The sequence below is a fragment of the Podarcis gaigeae genome (assembly GCF_964106915.1).
Source record: "Podarcis gaigeae genome assembly, chromosome: 5".
NCBI classification, from domain to species: domain Eukaryota; kingdom Metazoa; phylum Chordata; class Lepidosauria; order Squamata; family Lacertidae; genus Podarcis; species Podarcis gaigeae.
Genome location: NC_139681.1, coordinates 74,986,472 through 74,995,351, shown reverse-complemented (window position 1 = coordinate 74,995,351; position 8,880 = coordinate 74,986,472).

Here is an 8,880-nt window from a genome sequence, read left to right as displayed (position 1 = left end):
ACATTCAGAAGATCACAGGTTCCATGTCCCTGCTTTGCAGACACACATCTCAAGGCTGTCAGCAGCACATGGCAGCCTCAGGCAGTTGGTGGGACCCCAGCACTGTCAAAAGGCTCCCCTTGGGTTTGTCCCTCCCACTCAGCCTTGGCTTGGATGTCCTGGGCTGCAGTGAAGGGCAGTAACAGAGCAACCCCAACTATATGTCAGGAGTGAGCCAGCAATAAATCACATGGAGTAAGTGAAGTTAACAATTTATTAGAAGAAGCAAGGTCTGCTCAAGAGTGCCAGGCCTAATGAACACAGCCACTCTTCTCAGTAGGTCTTGCCCCTATGAGGCATCTGTGGAGACTGAAAGTCCTTGCCTTCCCACAGCTGCCTAAGTCTCCTCCTCTCTCAGGTCTCCCCCAAGCAATCTGAGACTATGCTGACATGCCTGCATTTGCTCCTCTCACTTCGTATCTCTCCTGGTCCTGGGAGACCAGGGCATGGGGGAGTTTGTCACAGCAGAAGAGGGAGACACCCTGGCATCCTCATCAGCTTGACTAATCTGTGCCTCCCTCCTCTCCTGCTTCTACTCCTGCTTCTGGACTTCTCTCTGCCACGGACTCTCCCTGCTCACTGTTACCTCTTCATCTTCTGACACCTCCTCCTCCCATTCCTCTGACCAATCCCTGGGCTCTAATCCCTGGGGTCCCCCAGAAGGTGCCTCCCACCATTCCTCTGCATCCACCCAGTCCACGACACTATAGGAAGTTGGTATAATTTACACCAGGGTGATGTAAACTGGTGTAGGGGCTGAACTGACAAGTGAGTGTGGGCTCAAGTTTTGAGGACTGGACCCTAGGTCACATGACTGAGTTGAATGGGGTTTGAAACAAGCATAAGATTCTCCTTGCCCCTCCCCTACCACCCCCCTTTTGGGAACTTATGCGGGCATAAATTATATCAGCTTATGTTCTGCTGGCTGAGTCAGCATATCTCAGGCTTAAACCAAGATGGGGGACTTATGTCAGCTGACCCCAGGAAAGCCCCAAACTGCCAAATTCAAACTCTCTTACCCTTGATGATCATGGACTTGGATTGCACTGCTAGAAAGCTGTCGTTTTGATGTTTACAGAATGCCATGAGGTGATGGTACATTATGACATGGCAAGACCATCAAAATTGTAGGCCTTGCTGGTGTTTGCCACAGATCATGGGCTGTTGGCATATGCCACTGAGGGGTCTGCCCTGGAAATGACTTTGCTGAGGGCAGGGTGGGACAGATCACACATGGCACCAGCTTTTATATATCAGCGTTAAAACTCTTTGCTCACAGAAAGTAAGGTGTCAAGAGACAGGAGCACTTGCCCAGCCATCTCCCTAAGCCAGGGGTAGGCAATCTAAGGACCGGGGGCATTCACCTTCTCAATCCAGCCTGCGAACAGTCCGGGAATCAGCATGTTTTTACATGATTAGAATGTGTCCTTTTATTTAAAATGCATCTCTGGGTTATTTGTGGTTCATAGGAATGTGTTCATTTATTTATTTTTTCAAAATATAGTGGTCTGAGGGATGGTGGACCGGCCCACAGCTAAAAAAGGTTGCTGAGCCCTGCCCAAACTGTTTTGTTACAAAAGGTATGATCTCTCTCCCCCTCCCCCCTGTACACTCACTGTGATTGGGGAGGATTCAGCCAAATAACCTCCTTCCCAACATTTTAAGATATGCAGGTATTCTCATAAATCATATGACAATCAAGCAGCTCTCTTTGATTTATATGACTTTTTATAGTCTTGCATGCAAGAACTCAGAATTGCTCGGTGCAGCACTAACTTGGTCAGCACAGTAATAGCAGTGTTTCAAGCAAGAGCGAGGATGAAAGAAAGTACTGGCTGGCTGGAGAGAGGTTACCTTAACTGTCCTTCTCTGTACTTGCTGCCCCAACCCAGAGTAGTTTGCCATGTAGAAGAGTATCCTCCTCCCTTCTTCCAGGAATAACTCCTATAGTACTGAGATGACAGGCAGGGCTCTGAGGAGTGTGTAATGGAGACATTTCCAGAGACTGACCCAGAAGAAGGGGTCAGCAATTCATGGGGTTTGCTACCACCCCATAAGTCCAAGGGTGTGTGTGGTCCCACTGTTGCTTCAACTGGCACTGACAATTTCCACTCCCATTTCTGTTTTCAATAGAATTCTCCAGTATCGCTAATCTGGACTTCTCTTGCTTGGTACAGTATGAGATGTATGTAAAAAAAATTAACTATAGCAATATACACCTCATTCTTAGTAGAGCAGCAGTGGCTAACCTATGGCCCTTCACGTGTTCTTGGACTTCAAGTCGACCCCATCTGGCTTTGCCAATATTCAGGGACCATGGGAGTTGTAGTGCAGCAACATCTGGATGGCCACAGGTTCCCCTCCTCTGCAGGAGAACTTCCTGTGGACAAGTGCACTCAAGAAGAAGTGATACCGTCAATTTAAAATAAAGAATTGAAGGCAAATCAATGATAAAGATCATGGGAACCCAAATCCCAGGGATGCGTTCCCTAAGTGCGCAGCCAAAACTACAACAGCCTTAGAGATAAACGTTGCGACTATGGTAGCAGGGAATAAATCTTGAAATTCAGTTTCTTGCAGCACTTTAAAATTGTCAGGATAAGTATAATAATGTCAATGAGTCTTCTTCACCAAAGTGGTAAATGTTTGCCTTATCAGAGGCACTGTGCCACACTCACTATGCCTGAATCAGTGATGTGTTAGAAAGGAGCAATTATAGCCATTTAATTTATCTGATACAAACACATATGTGAGGCCAACGCTCAAACAGATAGTATCACCTAATCTATCAGCAGCAGTATTGGCATTTTGTAGCAGCTGTGTTCCAGAGATTAAGATGAAACAAAGTTTGAATTGATTACACCACTTGAAGAAAACTGATTAATTGGTTCAACACTTGGGTGGCTGTCAGGTAAGAAAGAGGGTTTTAATTTGATTGGCACAGCTACTCTCCTTTTTTCGCACCTGGATAAAGAAGCGTATGGTTTGATTACATTGCAGGTAATAAAGTAAGAAGAGAAACTACTAAATCATACACACATAGGGCTAGAGTCACCTAATGAGTCTTGTCAGCAAGAGCCTTGCACCAGAACTTCCAGTCATACAACAGAGCTTTCACCTCTCCTGGTGCACCCCCAAACTGGCTTGTGGGGGTTTTGAGAGAACCCACAGAACACTGTGCAGGGAGAGGAGATAATATAGTATCTGGCCAGCTGTGATGGGATGTTCACCACAGCACAATGTTGAATTCTGCCCTACTCAGACAAAACTCATTGAAATTAATGAGTTGCTCACATGGTAAAATGGAGCAAGAAGGCTCCTGTTTTAGTAGTGGTGTCCATGCAAAACATTTTGTGATGCTAGAGCAAGGCATGGCCGTCCAGTCCAGTACCCTTGAGGTACACAGGAAAATAGGAAGTTGCCCTTTTCTGAGTCAGATGGTTGGTCAATTTTGCTAAGCATCATCTACACTGACTGGCAGGAGTCTCTCCCACCCTTACTTGGAGATGCTGGAGCAGTGGTGGATCTTGGGGTCTCAAATCTCAGCAGTGCCCTGTGCAACACCAGAATTTGGTGCCCCTTGCCTCTTGTCTTCCATTCTACATCATAGCTGTGATGCCCACAGCACTCTGGGCAGCTATGAACAGATATAAAAACATAATAAAACATTTTTAAAAATTCCCTCTACAGGATTGCCTTCAGACATTTCCAACATTTCTCCGATGAAAATAGGGACATCCTATGGAAAAGTGGGACATTCTGGGTTCAAATCAGAAATTGGGACGGCCCTGGAAAATAGGGACACTTGGAGGATCTGCTCTACCACTGAGCTACAGCCCTTCCCCAGAGGGTAGCAGATGACGAGAAAGACCCTTCTCTGTTTGATATTCTAGAATGCTGATGCTGGTTAGGATAGGCAACACTATGTTAGCTGGGCAAATATAAGGCAGCTATAAGGCAACTTGCTATGTACCCTATATACGATAAGCATAAAACCTGACGCAAAAACGTGACAATACAAGCTAATAGCCAAGTTAGTAGGTTCACTGTTCTATCTAGAGCAGGGGTGGCCAACTTCCAAGAGACTGTGATCTACTTACAGAATTGAAAACTGGCAGTGATCTACCCCCATTTTTAGGGGTTCAGGTCAAAGTTGTTGAGCTTTTTGTGGGATTGGTTCAGGAAGCATAAATTGCTTAGCTTTGGGAGGGGAAGCGCAAGGTTTTTATATTATTTTGGGGTCAAAGATAAACAGCAGCTTGCCGAAGGATCAGTCTTCTGTTCTCCAACAATGGAGGGCAGGGTGGGGTGAGGAGGTAGGGCAGGAAAGGGGCCAAAAGCTCACAGGGATCAACCAGTAGATCACGATCGACCTGTTGGACATCCCTGATCTAGAGGACCTGATTCACCCCATCTAAGCCGGGTGTTTTAACAGCATGTGTTGCTGTTTCTCCATTTAAAGTTTCCATTTAAAGAATGCCATAAGGTCTTGCCCTTAGAATGCAAAATTTCCAGGTTTTTAAAAAAGAAGATGATCAGTTCTGACTGGTGTCCCTTGAAAGTGTTAATGTGCAAACTCCCTTCTCTTGGTCTGCTCAGTTCTGCCAATCCAAGGTAAGCTAAGTGGATAGAATTGATTTCTTTCAAGATCACTGTCATGCTTAGATGATCCTGAAAAATGTCCTCCTATGGCTCTTTTTGATAGTGAGGTATGTGAGCTGCTTAAAGATGGCAAAGTATAAGTTAGTGTCAAACTTGATATGACACTGGAGATGTGTGAATACATCTGACTATTTTTTCTTCTTTATTTTACTAAAAGCAGTCATGGGGGAGAATTTTGACCAGGACCACGGCATCAACACTGTATCTTGTCGCTGCTGCTCACCAGATCGTTGGAGCTGTGCAGTGAATTTCACCCCTATGACAACTGCATGTCCCTCATCCCAAGGTATGAAAAGTCTACATATACATACAAATTCGGGTCAAGTGTTGAACTGTTGAAAGTTTAGTCCAGTCCTATGTGAGACACCCATTGTTCCTCTGTGCTTCCCTGTTCCCTTGCTAATAACAGCTCTGGGGAGTTAGGATTTGCGCTCAGGAAAGAGTTAAATTGCCCTCCTCTCAGCCCTGATCTAAATCTTCCCATGGCTCTTCCTTTATCACTAGTACTTCTTCTATTGCTCTTGGTGTCCCATGCCTCTTTAAAACACCCACTTTCCCTTTTGACCCTTATTGTCCTTAAGAATGAGGACAGCATGAAGCTTTTCTGGGTTGTTGCACAAAAGACTCTGCCTGGAAACCAGTAAAATAATGGCTCATTGATTTTATTAGGAAAGCTAAGCATATACTCAGCAGCATCAACTCAAAGTGTTGAAAACAATGTGTCCTGAGAGTACTTAACTTTGGCTAGATACTGCCCTCATCCTGTTCTTTTTGTCTTGGTATGAGCAATGTAAGTTTAAACTTGGCTTTTTTAAAAAAAGGAAAAAGAAAAGCTGAAACTTTATTTTACATACTTCTAGTATAAACTATTTTGTTTCATTTACTCATTATCATAACCCTTATTCACTGTACAATAACATCCTTAATTTTTTAAAAAATAAAACAGCAAATAACTAGTCATTTAATTCAAACTGTTTGTAATAAATTTTCCATTATACTTGACTTTCACAGCCCAGCATAATTTAATAATAATAATAATAATAATAATAATAATAATAATAATAATAATAAACTTTTATTTATATCATATGTTAGCATAATTCCATCTGTTATTGTATACCTTTTACCAAAGATGTTTCAATTTTGAGCAAAAGTGTTTATTATAAAATTCTGAACTTAAGTCTTCTCATTCACCTTTTATATTCCTGACACAAAATAATTTGTAGGCTTGAAAGTCGAAAACCTCTGGTCCCTTGAGAGAGTGTCCTGGGGCTGTTTGGATTGTGCTCCTCTGCCTCATCTAGAAGCATAGCTGTCAACGTTTCCCTTTTTTAAAGGGAAATTCCCTTATTCCGTATAGGATTCATCGCAAGAAAAGGGAAACGTTGACAGCTATGTCCAGAAGGATGGGCTCTCCTTTCTTTTTGCCCACGGAGAAGGAGACCTGCACAATCCTAGCCCCCTGGGATACCCTCTGTATCTCTCCCAGCAGCAGCAGAAACAGCAGCAAAGTCTAGGCCCCATTTGTACTATACATTTAAAGCAGTATCACTGTCATGGCCTCCACCAAAGACTCTTGGGAAAAAGACCTGTTAAGGATGCTAAGAATTGCTAGGAGACCCCCCCACAGAACTACAATTCTCAGAGTGACTTAACAATCAATGTTTTCTTCTAGGGATCTCAGGGAAATGTAGCTCTGTGGAGGGAACCAACAGTTGTCAGCACCCTTAAGAAATTGCAGCTCCCAGAATTATTATTATTATTATTATTATTATTATTATTATTATTATTATTAGGGGTGGGGTGGGGGTGGGAACACGGCTGTTTAAACTGCATGATACTGCTTTTAAATGTATAGTATATATAGGGGCCTAGACTTGCCATTTCCCTGTTGTAGGTGCTCTGATGATAGAGAGGGCCAAAGGTGGACAGGGTAGAGTGTCAAGGGCAGATCACTTCTGGAATGAAGCAAATACGATACAGTGGTGCCTCGCAAGACAAAATTAATCCGTTCCGCGAGTCTCTTCGTCTTGCGGTTTCTTCGTCTTGCGAAGCACGGCTATTAGCGGCTTAGCGGCTATTAACGGCTTAGCGGCTTTAAGAAAAAGGAAACAAACTCGCAAGAACTCTCAAAACGTTTCGTCTTGCGAAGCAAGCCCATAGGGAAATTCGTCTTGCGGAATGACTCAAAAAACGGAAAACTCTTTCGTCTTGTGAGGCATTCGTCTTGCGAGGCATTTGTCTTGCGAGGTACCACTGTACCTTTGTGCTGGCCTATTGTATTTTCCATCCCATTGGGAGAAAAGAGATTGGGAAATCTTTTTTTAGAAAAAGAAGAAAAGAAACTCAGAAGGAAAACAGAAGGACCAATGCCCTCTCCCCATCTTATGTCCTGCCAGCACAAGCCCACTAGGAATTTGGAATGGATGGCTTCCCTCCTCTGGCACTATGCTTCCCTCCCCTGCTTGGTAGGAGTGCTCTACCCCAATACACACAAGCATAAACTATTGGTCTGATCCAGCAGACTCTCCTTATGTTCTTAAGCCTGTCACTTAGAAATTGTATCTGCCATGGAAACAGTGACCATTTCTATTCACTATTCAAAGTTGGTGCAATGTAAATATGCATCAGCAGACCCCCTAAGTGTCCCTATTTTTCAGGAACATCCCTGATTTAGAGAAGCCATCCCGGATTCTGATTTGATCCTGGAATGTCCAACTTTTCCTTAGGAGGTCCCTACTTTCATGGGATAAATGTTGGAGGGTATGCCGCTATCTGACCCCCGAGCCATCTGAAGGCAATCTTGTATAGGGAAGTTTTTTAGATGTTTAATGTTTTATTATGTTTTTTAATATATTTTGGAAGCTACCCAGAGTAGCAGGGGTAACCCAGTAAGATGTGTGGGGTATAAATAGTAAAATTGTCTTTATGGAATGGGACACCCCTATTTTCATCGGAGAAGTGTTGGAGGGTATGCATCACCAGAATATCACCTGTAGATTTGAAGGTCCATGGTGTGGTTTACTAGAGAATGTGGTCCAGCATAAATCAGAGTTAGAAGGGACCTTGGAAGTCTTCTAGCCCAAACCTCTTCTCAGTGGCAGTCCTTAAGTTCCTTAAGACCATATATTATACTATAGGTTATGCAATCACTACAAGCAGTGATCAGGGTTTTGATCTGTGTACAAAATGAAGGATGCTGGCAGCTGCAACTGTAATGTTTGCAATATCCCATCTTCTTCACATTCTCCACCAGCTGAAAGCCCAATGAACTTGTCAACACTGGAAGTTCATGCTGCAGTAGTCTATGACTAGTGGCATAAATAACACCTTTGTACATTATTTCCCTGCATCTGGTTTGTAAGTAAATGGTGCAATGTCATACATTGAATGCACTCCAATGCCCTCAGCCACTCTATTCTAAATTAAAGAGTGAGAATCTATTTCATTCTGTCAAATTGGATCTTTAGCAACAGGAATTTGTTTCCATATTATTGCACTGAATAAGCGGGGAATGCATAAGCTTTTTTTGCTTTTTTATTTTTAGTAAATTAAATGGAAAGATTATTGTTTTTGCCTTAAGCAGACATTACAGAACATGCTCTAGAAGATAAATGTCAGAAACAAAATGCATACAGCAAAAGACTGAGCACTTGTCAAAATAAAATTGAAGGCAGTAGGCAGTAAATTGGATTTTCTTTTACAACTGAAGGCAGCTGACATCTTTTCCCTGAAATAATGAATATGGTGATGTATGTTTTCTAATGCAATATCAATAATCCATTTCTCTGACCATTCCCTAATCCGATGGTTTGTGGGATTTCCCCATCCCTCTATTATTTCTTATATTGTGCCCAAATGCATGGGGACATTTACCTATAAAGGCACATTTGATTAGCACTTAAACAAAGCAAGTCTCAGATTCTGATCTTTCTACTATAGTAAGCAGTAGTGAACCAGTTTTTAAGTTCACCCCAAACTAAATGCCTATAAGGTAAGAGCCCCACAACTAGAGAAACTAGAGATGTCATAACAAAGTGAGGGGCACTCATAGGTGACGGTCCTTGCTCAGTTTTTGTGAGAAGAACTGAGGCAGGCAACAGAACCCACCTTGAATGGGCTCTTTATACACCTCCTTTACATTAAAAAGATGCCCAATGTTATTAACAGTGATGAAAT